This window comes from Meriones unguiculatus, chromosome 9, assembly GCF_030254825.1.
Source record: "Meriones unguiculatus strain TT.TT164.6M chromosome 9, Bangor_MerUng_6.1, whole genome shotgun sequence".
Lineage (NCBI taxonomy): Eukaryota > Metazoa > Chordata > Mammalia > Rodentia > Muridae > Meriones > Meriones unguiculatus.
In genome coordinates this window covers 73412959-73433565 of record NC_083357.1, presented here as the reverse complement: position 1 = coordinate 73433565, position 20607 = coordinate 73412959, and the positions used below count along the sequence as shown (strand labels likewise).

At 41.6% G+C, this 20607-nt stretch overlaps 1 long non-coding RNA gene across 1 annotated transcript; it reads right to left on the bottom strand.

Moving 5' to 3' along the window:
- Positions 1-261: 261 nt before the first annotated feature.
- On the bottom strand, positions 262-14438 carry LOC132656640 (uncharacterized). Its single transcript, XR_009594358.1, has 4 exons — positions 14288-14438; positions 12421-12579; positions 11753-11854; positions 262-322 (listed from the first exon to the last, which is right to left on the bottom strand). It is a non-coding gene; the product is annotated as an uncharacterized LOC132656640 (long non-coding RNA).
- Positions 14439-20607: the final 6169 nt, after the last annotated feature.

Sequence of the window (20607 nt, the reverse complement as noted above, 5' to 3'; positions counted from 1 at the left end):
GATATCTAGTCGGACATTAGTGTCATTTCTGACCTTCAACAGGGACACAACCCAGGATTTTTTGGCTTTTAGAAAATAAAATATTGTTTATTTTCAGGGTTCCCAACCTTAAAACGGCCAGTTTCTATGTCCTGTTTGCATCAGTGCTACATCAGCGATCTTACGTCTGGAGGGTCCTGGTAGACCAGGCTGGCCACCCACCATCTTGAGGGTCTAACCAGAGAGAAGAGTTGTGAAATAACAAAGAAATTTATTCAATTTGGCTGCAGCAGAAAGAAACTGGAGAATGAGCATCCTTAGCCTTGGGAGCATCCATAGGATTCTAGAGGAGAAAGATAAAGTGGGAGTTATTGAAAGGCACACACAGAGTCAAACAGTCTTAGTGAACTGTAGTCTGGTTAATTAGTTTCTCCCAGGCTCAGCTGATACCAGCTGAGGAGATTATGTGCAAGGTTCTCTGAGAGCACAACTGGAGGCTAGCTGGGAAGAACAGGCTCCAGAACAGGGCAAAGGACAGATGGAGTTAGTTGAGGCAGTGACTGCATGCTCCCCAGGCTTGGGAGAATTAATGGAGACTTCTAAGTGCTATTCCCATGGTCAGAAATAATACACGGTAAGAGCTGGTGCTTGATAAGCTACTGATTATTTAGCATTTCTATTAATCATGGAAATTCTTAGTTACTCTTGTTTTAGTTCATTCAGTCTTGAAGGGTTATGAACATTCCTGTGTGTGTGCGTGTGTGTAGAGAAGGGTGCACATACAACTGCATGCATGCGGAGGTTAGTGTCTATTTCGGGAGTTCAGTCCTTGACTCTTCACCTTGAAGGAGACAGGGTCTCTTCCCTAATTAGTAAGCCAGGCTAGATTGCTCTCTAGCTCCTGGATATTCTCTCGTCTCCGCCTCCCATAGGCTTGCTGCCATTACAGACACTTGTGCTCCAGTGTCTGGCTTTAATGGGGGTTCTGGAGAGCCTAACTCAGCTCAGCAAGCTTGGGCAGCAAGCACTTTTACTGCTGAGCCATCTCTCCAGTCCTGGGTGAATACTCTTTAAGTGATTAACATGTCTATGTGGAGAATTGAATAGAAATGTGGCCATAGCTTGGAGTAAAAAAGGAGATAGCAGCAAAATGAAGGCAGAGATGTCAAGTTTATTCCTTGCTTTTTAATTAAGAACTGTGCACCTGCAGGCTCAAGGGATAAATACATACTTTTAGCAAAAGAGACCTCTAAGTGCCTGTTACATTCAGTAGAAACCATTGTTTGAGTTCTGATCTTTTCCCAGGCTGGGCACATGCACTATAGCTACAGGCTTTAGATTTTTTCAAACACCTGCTTTATTTAAGGTTCTTAAACACCTTTATCTCCCTTCTTAACTCCCCTACCCTTGGTAGGGAAAGGGGCTATAGGCCTATTATCTTCCTGCTGATAAGGGTCTTTGGGGATTACCAAACTCAGTCTTCAGGGTACCAGCAGTGTAGTCAAACAATGAAGCAGCAGTGGCAACACAAGTCAGCATCATCCAAACGATTCAGTAGAAGTGGCTAGACTCAGCCCAAAGTCCAATGAAGCAGCAACATTCCCCAAAGCCACAGAAAAAGCTGTCCAGAGTGTTTCTCTCTGTGAAGACTAGCAAAGGATGTGAACTGTTGCAAAGCGCAGCAATGCAAAAGCATCGTCTCACTGTCTGTGCGCGTCTATTTATCCCTTCTCAGAGTCCACGTGAGGATGTTTTCCAGCTCACAAAAACCATGACCCTTGCACAAGGTGGTTCCCAGCTGACAAACATCACATGCCTTTTCACAGGGGCTATTTTCCATGGGGAACTGTTTTCTGCCAGGGGAAAATCATTCTCACATCCCACACTTGGAACCAAAACAAAAAACATGTTCGCATGACACAACTGAGTTTCCAAAGAAACCAGAAACTTTCACTTCACATGCTACTCTTCTGGTCCTGGGCCATAGTAGTGAATTCTAAGCTCCCATCCAGAAATAGATAATCCTGTTCCCATGGCATCACATTGTAATTTGAATTCAAGGCTTTAAACAGTCTGCATACTCAGGGTGCTTTCAATGGTGCCCATTAATGATGAAAAATCTTTATAGCCCTCCCATTTTTCACTTTTATTACAGTAGCCAATAAAGTGCACGAGAGATTCATGCCATCATAAAATAGGCTTTGTGTCAGCTGACACTGTCTCAGTATAGGCTAATGTAAGTGTTCTAAGCATGTTTAAGGTAGGCTGGGCTTAGCTGTGATATTGATGTTAAATGCATTTCCAACTTAATATATTTTAAATTTATAACGTATTTGTTTGGATATAATAGGTAAGTTGAGGAACATTTGAATTTTTTTCTTTTTGCTTCATCTTTTATTGTAATTTGCAGATAATTCAGTGAACCTAAATGAGAGAGACTATTTTTTTTCCTCTCTACATAGTTTTATTCGTGAGTGCTTAAGTTAAAAGCAACCCAGATGTTTTTCAATAGGCAAATGAATAAACAGGCTGTGGTATAGTCAGATAATGAAATATTCAGGGATAGAAGAAAATGACCTGTCAAGTCTTGAAAAGGTTTGGAGAAAACTTAGTTCAGATTAAAAGTAAAAGAAATCACTGTAGACATGGACTCTGTTGCCTGCTTGTTGATCACTTTCTGCTTAACTAGGCTGCCTTTTCTGGCCTCAGTGGAAGAGGGTGTGCTTGGTCCTGTTGCCTCTTGATGTGTTGGGGTGAGTTAGTGTGGGGTGATCTGCTTTTCTGGGGAGAAAGGCAGAGGGAATGGAGGAAAAGGGTGGGAGGCTGGACTTGGAGGAAAGGGGGAAAGGGCTGCAATCAGATGTAAAGTGAAGAACTGAACAATGAGAGAAAAACATTAAACAAACAAACAAATAAATAAATGGAGTCAGTGTGTAGGGATACACATACTATGGGATGATTCTAACCACATGACAGCAATCTGAGGTTGCTAAGAGAAGTAACTGGGCAGAGAAGGAAAGAAAGCAGATAAGTAGTATAGAGAACATTTTTTGGGCAAAGAACCCATTCTTTATTATCCTCTAATGGTGGATACAAGGTGTTACCCCTATGTCAAACCCCATTGAACTGTACAGTACATAGAGTGATTCTTAATGTCAACTAAAGACTTTAATCCTTTATGAGTGTTCAGGTTCAGTAAACCAGTATTAGAATTAGTGACATTTTTCTCCCCAACTGGGTCCAAGATTATTGTTGATAAAAGGACCAAAATATGTGCATAGCACAAAAAGATTATTCTTTTCCTGATTAAAACAAGAAAAACCATGAAATGTCTAGTTTTCAGGAGCTTCAAAATCCTAATGGCTCCTAATCTCTTTCTTTCCAAAGGCAACCCAGCTAGCCCGAGCAAGGGAGGACTGGGGCTGGGTCAAAGGCAGAGCATTGGAATGGCATGTGAAAGGCACCAGGTTTGTCTCCAAGAATGTGAAACAGAAATAAATTAGTGCAGGACGAAATGGAAGGCTAGTGAGACAGAGCTGGCACATAGCGGGGGGTGGGGGGTACAGGAGAGCTAAAGCAATAGGTCTCTACATGCTCTAGGGCAACAATGGCTATGCTCAACAGTACTACTGTCATTGTTCAGAAGGTGAAAGAGACATTATTTTCAAGGTTGTTGGGCCCATAGGATGATACAGCACTTGCAAAGCCTCTGGACATGGTGCAGAGCCCCGAGACCTGTGGTGATGTCCTGAAGGAAAGGACAGCTAAAGGACTAGGACTAGAGGGACTGTGAGGTAAAGGCATTGGTGTGACCCTGGGATTAACTTAAATACCAGGAGTACCTGACAATCTACTGAATGGTTGGTGTTACATGGATAAACTGCATGGCATGAAATTTAATAAATCTGTTCTGTTGATAACAGTGTGAGATGAGGAGTCAATAAAAAATTAAAAAATAGTATCAATGGTACATTGGTATTAGCCCATCAAACCACACAAACAGGAGATGCTAACAGGGGAGATGGTAGCAGAAGAGAAGAGGGGAAGAAAGATAGAATATGGATATGTGAACTCTGTGTCCTTTCTGCTTGATTTTTCTGTAAACCTATAATTGCTCTAAAAGTTCTATTGCATCATCAGTTAAAGGGCTGGGAAGGTGGCTCAGTGTTTAAGATCACTGTCTGCTCTTACAGAGGACCTTAGTTCAGTACCTGGCATCCACATGGCAGCTCATAGCCAGAGGATGCAATGCCCTGGACTCCACAGGCACTACACATATGTGGTAAAACATACATACGGGCAAAATACCCATACTAATAAAAGAAAAGTAAAAAATCACAGTTGACTGTGGAGTCCCATAGCAGTAGAGACCCATTGCTTTAGCTCTCATGTCTCATTCCCTCACCAATGTACCAGCTCTGTCTCATTAGCCTCCTATTTCTTCCTCTATTAATGTATTTCTGTTGCACGTTCTTGGGAAACAAACCTGTTGTCCTTAAAAAAAAAATCACAGTTGACCCATTCTTCATCTTATTAAGTACAACATATATTGGTAAAGAGAAAAGGAAGAATAAAAAATAGTAAAAATAGTGAGGGAAAGGGAAAACAAAAAAAATGAGATCTATCTTAAAAAAGGCAACCGCATAAAATATAAAAAGTCATAAATTTGTTCATCCTTGGGGGACGAAGAGCAGGAATGTGAGATAAGACTACAGCGCAGACTTCTATATTCTTTCACTAAGAGCATGTATTCTCCTGGGTGTTCATAGAGGCCAGTGTGTCTGTCAAGTTTGTTTGTCTGCCTGGGATGAATGAGCAGGAGCAGATTAAACACAATTTCTGGGTCTCAGAGGAGGAGGTTTCTTGTGACACCAGAGGACTATCAGCACTGAACATGCTCTCATTCTGAATATGGGGTCTTGGAAGTCAGAAAGAATGTTACTGTTCTCAGAGGGAGCCAAAAGAATATGAAGGTGAAAAAAAGATGCTCCCAAGCATACTTTTAGGTTTTGTGGAAGAAGTCAAAGTGTCATCATTTGTAGATGATATGATAGCATATATATTGACACTAAAAATTCTACCACAGAATTCCTACAGCTGAAAAACACTCTCTGCAAAGTAGCTGGATACAAAATTAACTCACAAAAACTAGTAGGCCTCTATAAACAAATGGTGAATGTACCGAGGAAGGAATCAAGCAAACAACACCTTTCATAGTAGCCTCAAATAATATACAATATCTTGAGGTAACTCTAACCAAGCAAGTGAAAGACTTGTATGACAAAAAGTTCAAGTCTTTGAAGAAAGAAGCCGAAGAAGTTGTCAGAAGATGGAAGGATTTCCCATGTTCATAGATTGGTAGAATTAACATAGTATAAATAGCCATCCTACTAAAAGCAATCTATAGATTCAATGAAATTCTTACCAAAATTTCAACACAATTCTTCACAGAATTTGGAGGAACAACCTCAACTTTATATAGAAAAAGACAAAAAAACCAGGATAGCTAAAATAATCCTGAACAATAAAAGAACTGCTAGAGGTCTCACCATTCCTGATTTTAGTTGTACTACGGAGATATAGTAACAAAACACAGGGTATTGGCATAACAATAGACGCATTGATTTATGAAATCAAATTGAAGATCCAGAAATAAATCTACACACCCATGGACACTAAATTTTTGATAGCATCTTCAACAAATGGTATGGGTCAAACTCGCTCTATGCATGTAGAAGAATGTAAATAGATCCATACTTACCACCCTGCACAAAACTTAAGCCCAAGTGGATTGAAGACCTGAACATAAAACCAGGTACACTGAACCTGACTGAGGAAGAAGCGTGGAATAGCCTTGAACACGTTGACACAGGAGAGACTTCTGAACAGAACAACAATAGCGCAGGCGCTGAGATCAACAACTCATAAATGAGACCTCATGAAACTGAAAAAGCTTTTATAAGACAAAGGACATTATCATCCAGACAAGATGGCAGCCTACAGAATGGAAAAAGTTTTTTTTATACCAACTCCACATTCAATAGAGGACCAGACCAACTTCAAAAATATATAAAGAACTCAAGAAACTAGATATCCAAACATTTCAATTAAAAAAAGGGCATAGATCTAAACAGAGAATTATCAACAGAGGAATTTCAAATGGCTGAGAACTTAAAGAAGTGGTCAACATCCTTAGCTATCAGGGAAATGCAAATCAGTACTGCTTTGAGATTCCATCTTACACCTGTCATAATAGCTAAGATCAATAACCCAAGTGACTCCTCATGCTGATGAGGATGTGGCGTATGGAGAACACTCATTCATTGCTGGTGGGAGAGAAAACTTGCAAAGTCACTATGGAAGTCAATGTGCTATTTCCTCAGAAGTTTGGAAATTGATCTAATTCAAAATCCAGCTCTACCACTCCTGGACATATACCCAAAGGACGTTCAATCCCACCACAAGGATACTTATTCAACCATGTTTGTTGCTGCTCTATTCATACTAGCCAGAGGCTGAAAAGAATGTGGGTGTTCCCCAATAGAATGATGGGTAAAGAAAGCGCAGTACATTTACACAGTGGAGTATTACTCAGCTGTTTAAAAATGATATCTGTGAAATTTTCAGGTAAATGGGTGGAACTAGAGAAGAAAATTATTGTGACTAAAGTAACACAGACCCAAAAGGATAGATATGTGATGTGTTTGCTTATATGTAGAGATTAGGCATTAAGTAAATGATGACCAAGCTACAATCCATAGATCCAGAAAGGATAGGTATAGAGGAAGGGTCTAGGGTGGACACAGGGATCTCCCTGGGAGAAATAAGTAGAATAGATTTTTATGGGTTGATGGGATGACTGGGGGCATGTGGGGACAGGAACAGGAAGATTAGATGTTGTGCAGAGACAGGGCAGGGGGAGAGAATACAGGGAGAGACAGCTGGCATTTGAGCAATGAGCAATTGAGAAACCTAGTGCAGTGAAAACTTCTTAAAATATATGAAGGTGCTCCTAAGGAGGTTTCCCAACAACGGGAAATAGAGTCCCAACTGGCCATCTCTTGCTACCAAATAAGGCTTTAAGTGAGGGTTTGATCTCATTTGAGTTGTTGGCCAAAGAGTTCACATGAAAATCCCCAAACAACCCAGGCTGTTGCTAAGTCAGTGGGTTGCTCTCTGAAAATTGACCTAGTATAAATTCAAATACTACCAGTCTTAAAAAAGTATGAATAAAATGCCTCCTAATGATATTATGCTATACTCATAGATCAGTGCTCTATTCAGTCATTATCAGAGAAGCTTCCTCTGGCAGCAGATGGGAACAGATGTAGAGAGCCACAGCCAGACATTACCTGGAGAAAGAGTCTAAATGAGATGTCTTCATCAAATCTCTCCCCTCAGGGAACCCCATGGAAGAAGAAGCAGAAAGAATGTAAGAGACAGCAGGGATGAAGAACAAGGCCCTCTGAGTCAACTAAGCATGGTGTATAGAAACTCACATGGACAGAGTCACAAGCACAGGCCCTTCACAGGTTTACAATGGCTCCTCTACATATATATGGTAGTTTTTAGTTTAGTATTTTTATGGGAGTCTTACGTATGAGAACAAATGGTCTTTAATTCTTGTGCCTGCTCCTAGGACTCTTTCCCTTCTTTCAGTTGCCTTGTATAACTTTGGCATGATGGCTTTTGCTTTATCTTATTATATTTTATTTTGTCCTGTTTGATTGTTATCTCTTGGAAGTTTATTCTTTTTTAATGAGAGACAGAAAGGGATTATATCTGGAGGAGAGAGGAGGGGAAGGGAGGGGTGTGGAGAAACTGGGAGAAGTAAAAAGAGAGGAAACTATAATCTGGGTATGTTGTATGAGAAAATAATCTATGTTCAATAAGAGGGGAATGAATAGAGAGTGCATGAATCACGAATTCACAGTGTATAGAATTTTGAGTCGTACACGGACCTGTGAATTCCCAGGTCAGCCCATGGTAGAGAATCTCTTTTTCTCCATTGCAGCAAATACCCCTGTTCTCTGAGGTGGCCACTCTGATGTCCAGCACTTCACAATGACGAGTTTGCTGCTATTATTTGGATGAGCATTTCCCCAGATGCCCATCTAAAGGCTTGGTCACCAGCCTGTGCTACTGCTGAAAAGTGGAGAAGGCTTAGGAGGTAGGGCCTACTGGGAGGAAGCCAGGCCAGTTTGGGGTTGTCCTGAAAGGAGATGTTGGAACCCCAGCTACTCTCCCTTTCTTTCTTTGCTTCTGACCACCACGAGGTGAATAGGCCTCTTTCATTGCATTCTTCCCATAGTGCTACCACAAACTCAAAATCCTGGGGTCAAACAACCATGGGCTGAGGCCTCTCAAATGTTAAGTCATAATAAACCTTTTCTTCTTATTAGTTGTCTTTCTCTGACTCTTTATGACACTACCCACAAATCTTATATAAATGAAAAACATGCACACACACACACAATGTGAAGTTCATCAACATTCTTTGGCACAATGGTGGCTCATTCACTTGTTTTTTAAATGGCACTGGGTCTCTTATTGCATGAAAAAACCATTGTTTGTTTATCCATTTAATTGCTGGTATTTCCAATGTTTTGACTTTAGTTAATACACCTGCTACAAACATTCTGGCACACATCTTTTGGTTAACATCTATATCACTTTCTCTTTTACGTTTGCTAAGGAGTAGTGATGCTGTGTAATAGCGCAGGCCAAACATTTTTCCAAAGTGTCTACACAGTTAAACTGGCACGAGCAACACAAGAGGGTTACAGCTGCTCCACAGAGTCAACCGCTTTCACTGTTGTCCATCTTCTATTGTAGTCATTCTCACGGTGTAGATTGGTGTCCTGGTTTTATTGTCCATCTACCTAATGAGTAGGAAAACTGAGCAAAAGGTTTGTAAGATACTAAGTCAATCTTCATGCAGGCTACTCAAATTGAGCTCTTATTTTTTCATGATGTAGGAGCTCTTTATACATTCTGTATGTAAAACTGTTGCCAGATGTTGTGACACGCCTTTTCACTTTCTATTTTTAACATTCATTCATTCATTCATTCATTCATTCATCTGGAGCTCCATAAGTACCTCAGTATGAATGTGGAGATAAAGCACAACTTTTGCGAGTCAGTTCTAGCCTTCTGCCGTGTGGGTTCTGGGAATTGAACTCAGGTTACCAAGCTTGGCAGCAAGTGCCTTTACACACTAAGCCATATTGTTGTCCCCCTTTTGCTTTCTTGTGGGTTAAGAGATGTTCTGAATTTTGAAGAAATTTAATATGCCACTTTTCTAATCAGTAATTTTGTTATGCTGTTTATATCTTTTCATATCCTAAACATAAAAATATGTTACTGTTTTTCTTCTAGAAGTTTTACATTTTACTTTTGAACTTATAATCTATGTTTAATTAGTTTCAATTTATAGTATAAGGTAAGGGTCAAGGTTCATCTTCTCTCCAAATACACATTGAATCAATCCAGAAACATTTACTGAAATTTCCAATAGTTCCTTTCCAAATCAAAATGATGTAATTCAGATGAACATTCTTGTATGGCTCTTTTCTTTGTTACACTTTGTTTCAGGACTGTTTCTTTCTAATCCATGTCAGTGTCACACTGCCCTAGTCACAATGCTTTATAAAATTGCTTATGTTATGTACTGATCATTCTAAATAATTTGCATTGCCTTATTCACTTTCAAAACAGTTCCAATTAAACTCTTCTTTTCATTTTGTCAGCAGCACATTAATTATTTTATATTTAGTTTTACTTTAAAATATTTATTTTAATTTTTGTTATGATCCTATGTGTTTGTATGAGTGTACGCCAGTACCTTCAGAGGCCAGGGGTGTCAGGTCCCCTAGACATGGAGTTATAGGTGGTTGTAAGTCATCTGATATAGATGCTGACAATTACACTTGGTATTGTAGGAGAGCAATAAGTGCTCTTAACCTCTGAGTTATCTCTTTCAGCCCTTCGTTTTACTTTTACTCAATGCAACATGTAAACAGAGCTGTAAAAGCTGCAAGAGAAAACTGGAAGTGACATATAAAGGAAAATGTATTAGATGAACAGCTGATTTCTCAATGGAAACTTTGAAATCTAGAAGAACTTGGAGCAATGCATTCCAAATCCTAAAAGACTATGACAGCCAATATAAAATAATATATCCAGAAAACTATGTGCCATGATTGAAGGAGAAAAAAAATTCCACTATATAAGTAGCCTAAAAAAATTAAACCAACAAACCAAGCATAAGAAAAATAGAGAAAGCAATAATTAGGGCTGAAAAGAAGAGTGAGCATAGAAAATGCAAGTACTATATAAAGAAAAAGGTATTAGAAATACACAAAGACTGTGGAAAGAAATATGAAGCTATAACTATATTTTTAAAAAAAGCAAAATACCACCAAGAACACAAACACCCCAACAAAACCCAGCAATGACCACAACTAATACACACCGTTCAATAATTACTTTAAATATAAATGGCCTCAATTCTCCAACCAAAAGGCATAGACTGACTGAATGGAAACAAAATCCACCTATCTACTGCCTACAGTAGAGATATAAGAAATACATCTGCCTTTTAAAGATAAGCACTGCCTTAGAATGAAAGGATGGACAAAAGTACTAATAGGATCAGGAAGCAAAATGGCGTTGCTCTTCTAGTATCTGGAAAAATAGGTATTAAGTAATAGGTACCAGAAGTGATAAAAAGGAACACTTTATTCTGACCAAGGAAACAGTTTACCAAAAGGATGCTACTATTCTAGCATATATGCGCTGGACTCAGTGATGCCCAGTTCCATAAAAACTCTACTAGAATTAAAGATTGACTACAATCCATTAGTAGCAGGTGATTTCAATACCCTACTTTCTCTAATAGACAGGTCATGTGGACAAAAACAAACTGAGAAACATTAGAATTACTTGACATCATACATCAAATGGACTGAGCAGATATCTAAACACCAAAGAATACACATTCTACTCAGCAGCTCAGGGAAGCCTTTCCAAACTAGACCACATCCTGGGACACAAAAGAAATCTTTATAAATTCAAGAGGATTAAAATCACAGTGTATCCATCGCACCACAATGCAATAAAACTTAAGTAAGAACTGTGAGAAAAGTTCAAGTTTATTTATCTTAACACAATAAAGGACAAACCCATTTCAACTTTATATTAAAAATATTTTCCTAAACCTAGTTCCATAAAGTCAGACACGATTTTAAAAAAAGTGTTTAAAAAATCCCACACCTAAAAGTGTTCTTACAAAGAAAAGGCCTCACCCTCAAGAAACCGAGGAACAGATTATGACTTGTTATAAAAATAACATCGAAAGAATAAGCACCCAGCAAATACATGCAATGTGCCAGGCTTTGCTGGGAGTCTTGTAGGGTGAAGAAATGTTCCTGGCTTCTCAAGATCTTGGAGGTAAAATAAACCTAGGATTCAAAACTAGGATGTTGAGATGGTTCCTTGGGTAAAGGTGCTTGTCCCCATTTCTGATGACCTGGACTCAATCCCTGGGTCTTGATACTGTGGAGGAAGAGAGGCCACCCCAGTGAGTTGTCTTCTGTATATGTGCTGCTGAATGGTGAGGCACACATTCTTTGGAAAGTGCAACAGCTGATCTAGGAGCCCTAGCTAGAGAATGGGGCTTTGAAAAGTGGTGGGAGAAAGAGACATGGAAAGATAAGTTGAGTTAAGATTGGGCCTTAAGACTTGGCTTTGTAAGAAGAATCTTGGGTCTTACCTTCAGCAGAGAAGTGACAGTGAGAGGAACATGTAGGAGGCGAACCCTTTACTGTTTGAGGACAGGATCGAGAAATGCTGGATTCAGCTGCGTGAGAGGCCACTGCCATTTTGAACAAAAAATACATAAACAAAAACAAAAAAACCCAAAAACCGTAAAGATAACAAAATTTAAAGGGGAATGGCTAGTCACTATCATTTTCCAGAAGGATTAATTATCATGTAGAATCCAAAAGGGAACCAGACTCTATTACAGTGATAAAAGGTGAGAGTAGCAAAGGGTGTTGTTGGGGTGGGGTGCCCTGGTATAAGATGAGAGCAGTGAGTCCTACTTTATACTCGTGATTGACAGGCTATGTCTCTGTCTAGAACAAACATAGGGATATGGAATATTCAGTCTACAGGCTCAGGGGGACCTCCAAAATGTCATTGAACAGCTCTCCGGGGCTTTGAAATGAAGATTCAAGCAGCCCTGGAACTTTGGTCTACTGCATTTCATTTCAAAAAGATTCTAATATGTTGCTTGTGTTTCAGAGACAGCCCCCCCACAGCCTTTGAGGGATGCAAAGTTAAACGAGCAGTGTCACATTGGAAAACAGAATGGCAGGTTTTTGGTTTTTTGTTCTTCTGGTCCGTGTTTTGTTCTAAGAGGAAGTTCTGTGCACTCACCATCGAGGGAGACCGTTTTAAAGGCCTACGCCTGCCCTCGGCCCCAGATGTTCTTCTTGAGAAGACTTGGATGGAGCCCGGGGACCTGTAGCATGACAGGTGTTTCTGATGCGGGCTGCCTTCCTGGACCAAGGGTGGCAGCAGGTGCCCCAAGGCTTCCTGCAAAGTCAAACACAATTACAGTCGCCTGGAAGCTGGCTGCGCGACCCTTTCCTGCTTAATGGGTCTTTTAAATTCTGCACACTCGAAGGGTAAGGAAGCAAACCTAAAGCCAAGAAGTTTAGGGCTTCTAACTACTATTTGAGTTTCCCAGTGCTTGCAAAGAGACGGCTTTAGAAACATTATCTGCCTTCAATTTCAGCATCAATTCATTGCTTCCATTTATGGTATACAGAACCAGGGCGCAGAAAGCCTCAGTGAGGTGTCGAGGAAGCAAGGCAGGAAGCTGAAGCCAGGCTCTAAATCCAGTGGTGTCCACATCAAATCTCTATGATTAACCATGACACTCTGTTGACTGCCAGGAGCCGGGAGACTTGCCTTGCGATTTTACTGGAGTGGTCATGGCAGTCCCATGGCACTCATAGCAGGGGGAAATTAGGCAGTTGCTCACTTCTTTTTCTCAGATTTTGACAGTAGAATAACAGATGCTGATCTGCTGTCAATAGGGTCCCTGTCTCCCAGGATAGCGTTTCCTTCATTGACAGGCATTGACAGGCATGGCTGTACTTCCCACATGCTTCTGCTTTGGTAGGGGCTCCACTGGAGGCACACATTGCTTATTTATAAAGTTTTCATTTCATTTCTTTCTTTCTTTGTTCTTTCTTTCTCTTTTTCAGGTACTTTAAAGACATTGAAAAGAGTGAGGGTGGCTAGAGAAGAGTGAGTGACAAGAAAGGTGACATTCCATGGAACTAGGGAGGTATATTGGGGGTTGGTCTGATGCTATGTGCTCAAAGGCTGGTTTCAGTGCCTTGAGACCTGCTTACTGCCCTGCCATGGGCATTGTTATTAATGTTGAACTATTTCCTGTACCCATGTGATGGGAAGGAATGTTCCCTAAAGATCCTTGATTGGCGGATTAAAAGGCCTACACTTGGGCAAGGCAGAAGGTGGTGGGCGTGGCCAAGGTTTGAAGGCTTTGGGGGCAGAAGGATCTTGGGAAGGAGACAAGGGCAGGAAGATGAAGAAGGAAGAAGTATGCCACCATGGGTTAGTGTGTGGAGAAGCATATGGCCGCTTGGCATGGATGGAGGAAACTGGCCCAAATGAAGAACATTAGCAAGCATTTGGGGATTATGGATGGGAGGTAGCCCAGATAGGAATGTTTAAAGCAGATGGCCTGGGATGGGGGCTTAGGAGTGATAAGGATAGTTTAGAGGGTTAATATCTGCCATGCCCCAGGTGAAATAAGGCTACTCTAAAATCTATCAGATGTCTGCGTCTTTTATTGATTGTGATATCAGGTTAGATAATACCACCATAATAATTATAAGGCTAATAATAAACATTATCAGCCCGATACCTTTCATTTTCTGCTACAGAGATGTAGAAAGCCGAGGTCATACAGAACTTTGAAAGTTCAGAAATGTGCATTTATTTTAAAGGGGCTGGGTGGTTTGATTTCGTCCACAAAAATAGCACTTTAGTTAAGATGGAGAGAGAATAAAAGCTGAAGTGCAAAGCAGAGTAAGATGTTTATGCTATCTCCTGAGCATCCTAAGCTCCCTGGAGAGAAGAGAAAACAGAAGTGTTATAGAATGAACAGCCTAGCCCTGCCTGTGGTGGTGCTAGAGGGGCTGGCACTAGGAGAAGTGATCAGATTATGAGGGTGGAGACCCCAGGGACAGGATTAGCATGTAGAAGGTACCTCTTTCTGCTCTCCATCACATGAAGAACCCACGTAAAAATGGTGATGTGCAGACCGGGAAACCGATCCTCAGACCCCGCATCCGCTTGCCTTCTCATGGCGAACTGTCCATGGCTGTCTCCAAAGCTGTGAGAAGTAAGAATTTGTTACTTAAGCCACCCCATCAATGGTAGAGTTATTGTTGCAGTCCAAACAGATTCTGAGAAGAAAACCTATTTTTAGGCTGACCAAAGCAGAAACTCAGAAGAAGAAAGATTTAGAAGTTCCGTCAAATCTTCCCCAAACCACGAATGAATTTTCAGAGAGGGTAAAGAGTAGTGGAAATATAATTAAAATATGAGAATTTTCTGACTTCATGTTCCTTTTTGATCCTTCTAAACTTTTCAGACAGAACCCTCCACCACTTGAGTCATGTTGACTTTGATGTGATAGATGATTGAAAGATGTTTAAGATGATGACCGTGACTGTATGAGATGATATATGTTCTGTGTTTCTCTAGTAGAGTTGAGAGAAATCGATTCTTTTCTTGACAGTTTCATGTGACCTGAGAAACAAAGATACCTGCAGTCGTCCTTGAAGAAGGAAGGGATAGGAGACAGCTTGCTGCTAAGAGAAGATCCTGCTAGCAGCTATCCTAGGGACAGGTCCCAGGTGTCAGCGGGTGTCAGCAGTTTGGGAGCAAAGTGACCATGTTGTGGATACTTGGAGAAACAACAAAGACCCAAGACAGGAGTGATAGTGTTGGGGGCAGTGGTGACCTTCCCTTCCCTGCGAATCAATGGCCATGATTTCTTATAGCGCCTCCCATGGATGGCTGCAAAAGCAGGTCACCAGAGCAGAAGAACACAGGTGAACCAAGACCACCATAGGTCATGCTGCCGTGTACCAGGATAGTTTCTGCCAAGGTTGTGACAAGTGTAAGAACAGGACTAAATGGACACGTGCAGTCAGGGAACACCTGACCTTTTATGTGCTTTCAAGCCAATACCTGAAAAAAAAATTTTGGTGTCTAAACTCTTGGTTTTTGTTGTTGCCTTGAGAAAAGGTCTCTGTTACAACCTGCTTCGTTCCGTGTGTTCAAACCTTGTCCTCTCCTCCCCCCCCAAAGAGCTCTCTTTGCAAATAATATGGCAAATATACAAATAGCTCTCTTTGAATAATATGGTGTTCACTGAAGCGTTTTGATTGGAGAATCAGGGAAAAATTGAGAGAGGTGCTTTCTTCTGTAGCAACAGCTCTCATGTGGTGCAGGCTGGCCTCCAAACCACTAAGTAATCGAGGCTGACTACTGATTCTCCTCTCGAGAAAGGAGGTTACAGGTGTGTACTCCCACAGTCTGTGTGACGCTGGGACTGAAGCCGGGGCACAGTGCACACCGGCAAACACGAGCAGCTGAGCCATACCCCTCCCCCATCTTCTTAGTAATTATCACTAATATGTATGTTTCCTCTCCCAGGTTTATGATCTTGATGGCCTCTCACTTTGTGCCTGGTGATTGGCCGTTCCCTCTCACCTGACCTGAATCTCACCCTCCCTCCCTGCCCACTGACGCCTCTCTCCTTACAGAGAACGGTTTCACACTCTTCCAGCTACGTTCCGAACTACACTCTATGCAAGGCTTGGAGAAGGTGCTAGACTCTAGGGTTCAATCCAGAACAACTTTTTTTTTTTCTTCCGTGAGCATCATTTGCAAATGCTGTGGTGCCACCCTTGCCTTTCCCTTGGGTGACAACCACAGATTAGTGACAAAGGAGTAAGACGGCAAGGGGACAGATTTGTCGTGACTGAAAAGCCACAGTGTGAGCAGAGCCATTTAGAGCTGAAGGCTATTGAAAGGCACACGAGAATAAGCACTGAGTGGGATCTGCAACAGACATTACTCCTTTTGCACCCCGGGCTGATTCGTGACTCAGCCGGGATGTCTGGGAAAGTAGGCACCAGCTGTACAGCTAGAGTTTCCACACTTACAATTCAAGAAACACATGCTTCCTTTTCTGAGTTTCGCTTGTACTTAACCCGGGAGGGCATTGACGTGCCCATGTGTTTCGGGTGGAAATTCACTTAGTTGCTTACTCTATGTGTTAGTCAGTTTTTGTTCCCTGGGACAAAATATGTCAACAAAACGGCCGAGGGGAGGAAAGATTTATTTTGACTCATGGTGTCAGTCCATCATACTAGGGAGGGCCTGGCAGAGGAGAGTTGCTTACAACATAGAGACCAGGAAGAAGACAGGGGGAGTGAGGAACAGAGGGATGAAGGAGAGGAAGATGGTGGGGGGAGGGGTAGATGGGGAAGGGGAGAGAGAGAGGGAGAGAACAAGTGTGTGCGTGGGTGTCTGTGTGCTTGCATATATACATGAGTGTGCAATATTGGGCTTTCTCTTTTTTGACTTCTATGCCTTCTGGGACCCCAGCCCATGGGATGGTGCCACCGTATTCAGAGAAGATCTTCTCACACAGCTGCCATTGTCCCTGACACCCTAATATTCACATGTAGGCATGTGCTTTACTAACCAAATAGCTGCTTCTCAACCCAATCAAGTTAGCCTTTAAAGTTGTCCCAGTCTTCATTGGTTTCATCTCCTCTTTCTAAAGCATCTTTCCCTATGTCATGGATGGGTGTCAGGGCTCTTTCTAGGGACTGACATATGAAGACAAGATCTTTCCATGAGCGCAGATGCAGGTGGATTCCACAGAAACCTCTCTCTGAAGTGGATTCAGGAAAACAGGCAGAACATGAACCATAAGACTGCCTGAGTCAAGGAAGAGAGAGAAGGGTACACAAGATCAGGCCCTTCCCTGCCTTTGCACACATACTTTCAAGAGTGTCGTTGAGTGACTGAAGACCTCTGCTGGCTCCTGTCACATGAGGAGGGGAGGTTTGGGGTGGCCCACAAATCCATCTTGTGTAATAGCAGTGCCAGCCAAACAGTGGGACTTTGAAGAGTTAATGAAATGACTTTGTTAAGAATAACGTGTTACGTAAATATCTGTCACTGGGAAGCAGAAAATGTGAGCTATCTGGGGGAAGATGGCTTGTGGGGGGTAGTGAAGGGGAATAATGATGCATATTTGTGAAAACAGCGTAATGACCAATTATTGTATACACTAACTTAGAAAAAAAAGGACTTCAAACTGTCACTCGATTTAATTTTCTGAGCTTTAGGAGTATTAATGTAATGAGTTCAATTATGCAATTCATGTGTGTATATAGTGACAACCCTAGGTCAACACTTGGGAATGATTGAGATGTATACATCAGAAAAGTTATTTTGTGTCTATATATCTGTGTCTTTCCTAAGGAGAATAAGTAGCTTCTATGCTGTTTATTTATACACACAGAATATTAGACTCGTTGCTGGTGAAAAACAGGGTCTTAAAGATCTTCAAGTAAGAAGTTGAACTACAAAGTTTTTAAAAGACTGACTTCAAAATCAAAATCCCTTTTTAAAGGAGCAGAGCTGTTGTTAGAACCACAGAGAACCAGAGATTTGGCAATGTCAGAGGGACTCAATCCACGCAGTCTGCTTTAGAAATGCAGAAGAGGGGCCATGGCTGGGGAAGGAGGGTGGCCTTAAATAGGAAGAGACAAAGGGCAGAACCTCTGGGAAGGAGCACAATCTTGACAACTCCTTGGCCAGCTCACTGTTACCTGCGTTGGGTATCTAAACAAAATGGCCTTGAGAAATAGTGCATTTTGTCGTAATGATATTCACAGTTTAAAGCCACTGAAGCGGGCTCTAGGTGTGCAGGTGTAAGTGGCTGTTGAAAGAGCGGCCGGGTTTCATAGATCTGCACTTGATGAGCTTCTGCATAATAGCACTGGTCCGAAACAAAAGGAGCCCGGAATGGCCAAGTAGTAGGATGCAGAAAACCTACAATTTCATGATCGGTTTTGCTCTACCAAGTGTATGCACAATTGAGGGTACCAATGAAATAAAGGCTAGTGAGATACTGGAACATAATTCAAGGGGTTGAGGGAGGAGAGGACAAACAGATGTGTACCTTGCCAAAGAAAAATCTGGGATTGGTCCTGAAGAGCACAGACTTCTGTAAGGTCTTCATCATTTTTCATTCTGACTTTATCTCTTTCTCAGGAATGGAGCACCACTCTGGCTTACTCCAGCACAGATCATAGATCCTTTTGGATCCTTTTTTCTCCCTCCCTCCTTCCCTCCTTCCCTTCTTCCCTCCTTCCCCCTTTCCTTTGTCTCTTTTGACTCTGAAGACAAATAACACAGGGCCCTGGGAGGCCCTCCAAGCATGCATTGCTGATTTTCCTGCCACCTCTTGCACTGACTTCCCTCTCTGCCCAAGCTGCCACCAACCCTCATGTGTGATAAAGAACCATCTGTCCTTTACCCTTGAGAGGGCGTCTCTGGCCTCTCTGAAGTTCCCCAGACTGCCGTGTTTCTCCCTGAGACATTACTGTACTTTTTTTTAATTAATTCCTCGATTATGGCACTATGTTGATATTATTTCCACCTTTCTTTTCTTGGTCTGCTGTCGGGCTTTCTCAGACGGCGTCTTGAGTGGCTTAGCGTTACGCCCACCTAATAATGGGTATTAACAGAAAGAATGAATGGAACTTGTAGGAGGTTTTCTGGAATCTTCTGAGCTTGGTATATTCCTACACATGCAGTTTACTGTCTGAACTATAACACACGGTTCATCTGCCCACTGCAATGTGGTACTGTGAGTTCAGGGTCGGGAATCACCATGCCCAGACCTCCAATGCTGTGAGACCCGTTAGACCCACAGCAACCTTTCCTCGCTTCTGTACTGGTAGGGATGAGAAGGCAGTAGTAACCCATAGGAAGGTGCAGAGAAAAAAGGTGGGACAAGTCAGCCCACGTAGGGGCTTCAGCTCCAAGCCATCTGTATATCACACACACACAGAGACACACACACAGACATACACACACACACACACCTCCCTCAATATACAGGAACATGCATGCACACACATATCCTCGCCCCAACTTATTAAAAAAGAATGCGAAGAGTTCCAAGTCGACAACTGTAGAACATTAATTCCCTTGTGCATGGGGCTGCTAGAGACGTCCCCCATTCAATGGCACTTGTTGCTCTTGCAGACGACTCTCAACTGTCAGCTCATAACTACCAGTGATTCTAACTCCTGGGGGTTAGATGCTTGTACAGAAGCAAAGCATAGCTTTTAAAAACAAGGGTTAACTCACTGGTTAGACAACCTTCATGCACATGTATACTGAGACTCTTTGGCTGATCTGTCCGTGCAGCTGGCCTTGTTTGAAAATCTTCCACAGAAAGAATAAAATAAATGTACACTGATATGTTTAAAGAATGAAAATGCTGTTTTAGTTTATCTAGGCTGAGTTAAATTTTGTCCCCACAATTCTCCACCCTTTTTCTTTTTTAATTTTTAGCATCAAAGACACTATTGAATTCTCCAAGAACTGTCTCCCAACAATGTAGTTTTAATGTTATTTTTAATGTAAAATTAGGACTTCACAGTGTTTTGCAAGTCTGGGTCTGATAAATGAGAATACTGTAGTTTGAAATTTGCGTTTAGAAAAAATATATATATATATATTTTTTGCGGTGGGTTAGGTCATTATTTCTTATAAACACTGAATCCAAAGTCAAATAGTTACACTGAAAATAATGCTCTGATCTAACGTTGACTAATTGTCATGAAATCCCACCTCTTAAAACAAGTATAGTATTTTTTTTTTAACTTGCAGGAAAACTAGCATCTGGAAATGATACCTTCCACGGCATAGCTGCTGCACTTTGTTTCCTGGCTCCAAAGAGAGACATAATCTTCTCATGTGTCCAGCACTTCTTACAACAACACTCTGACTCAACCCCCAACCCCTTGGCCCCATGTTCCTGCTGCCAATTCACCATCTAACACACAGAAGGCTCAGGGGAAGCAAACTTGTTGAGAGTGGAGCCTTACTTAACAATAGACAGCCTCCATTTGCTTTCCTGTTTCCTAGCACCTTCTGACTCCATCAACACAACTGGATCAGACATATTGTAGCAGCTTACATAACACAAGAGGCAAAGAGGACTGTGGGAAGGGAATTAGACCATGAGGTCAAGCCAGACAAACATGACGCATGCTTAGCTGAATAGGACAGTTTTCTGTGTACTTAGGTCTAGAAGTCATTCTCTGATGTCCCGACCATCACTTCCTTAAACCTCTCAAAGAACACCCTGTTGGGATGTCAGAGTGACTGGGAGACAAAGAGGGTTTCCAAAGGTTGACTGGACTGCTCAGCTTCAACAACAAGAAGGGAAAGGTTTCTACTGGCTGAAAAGAGGGGATTATT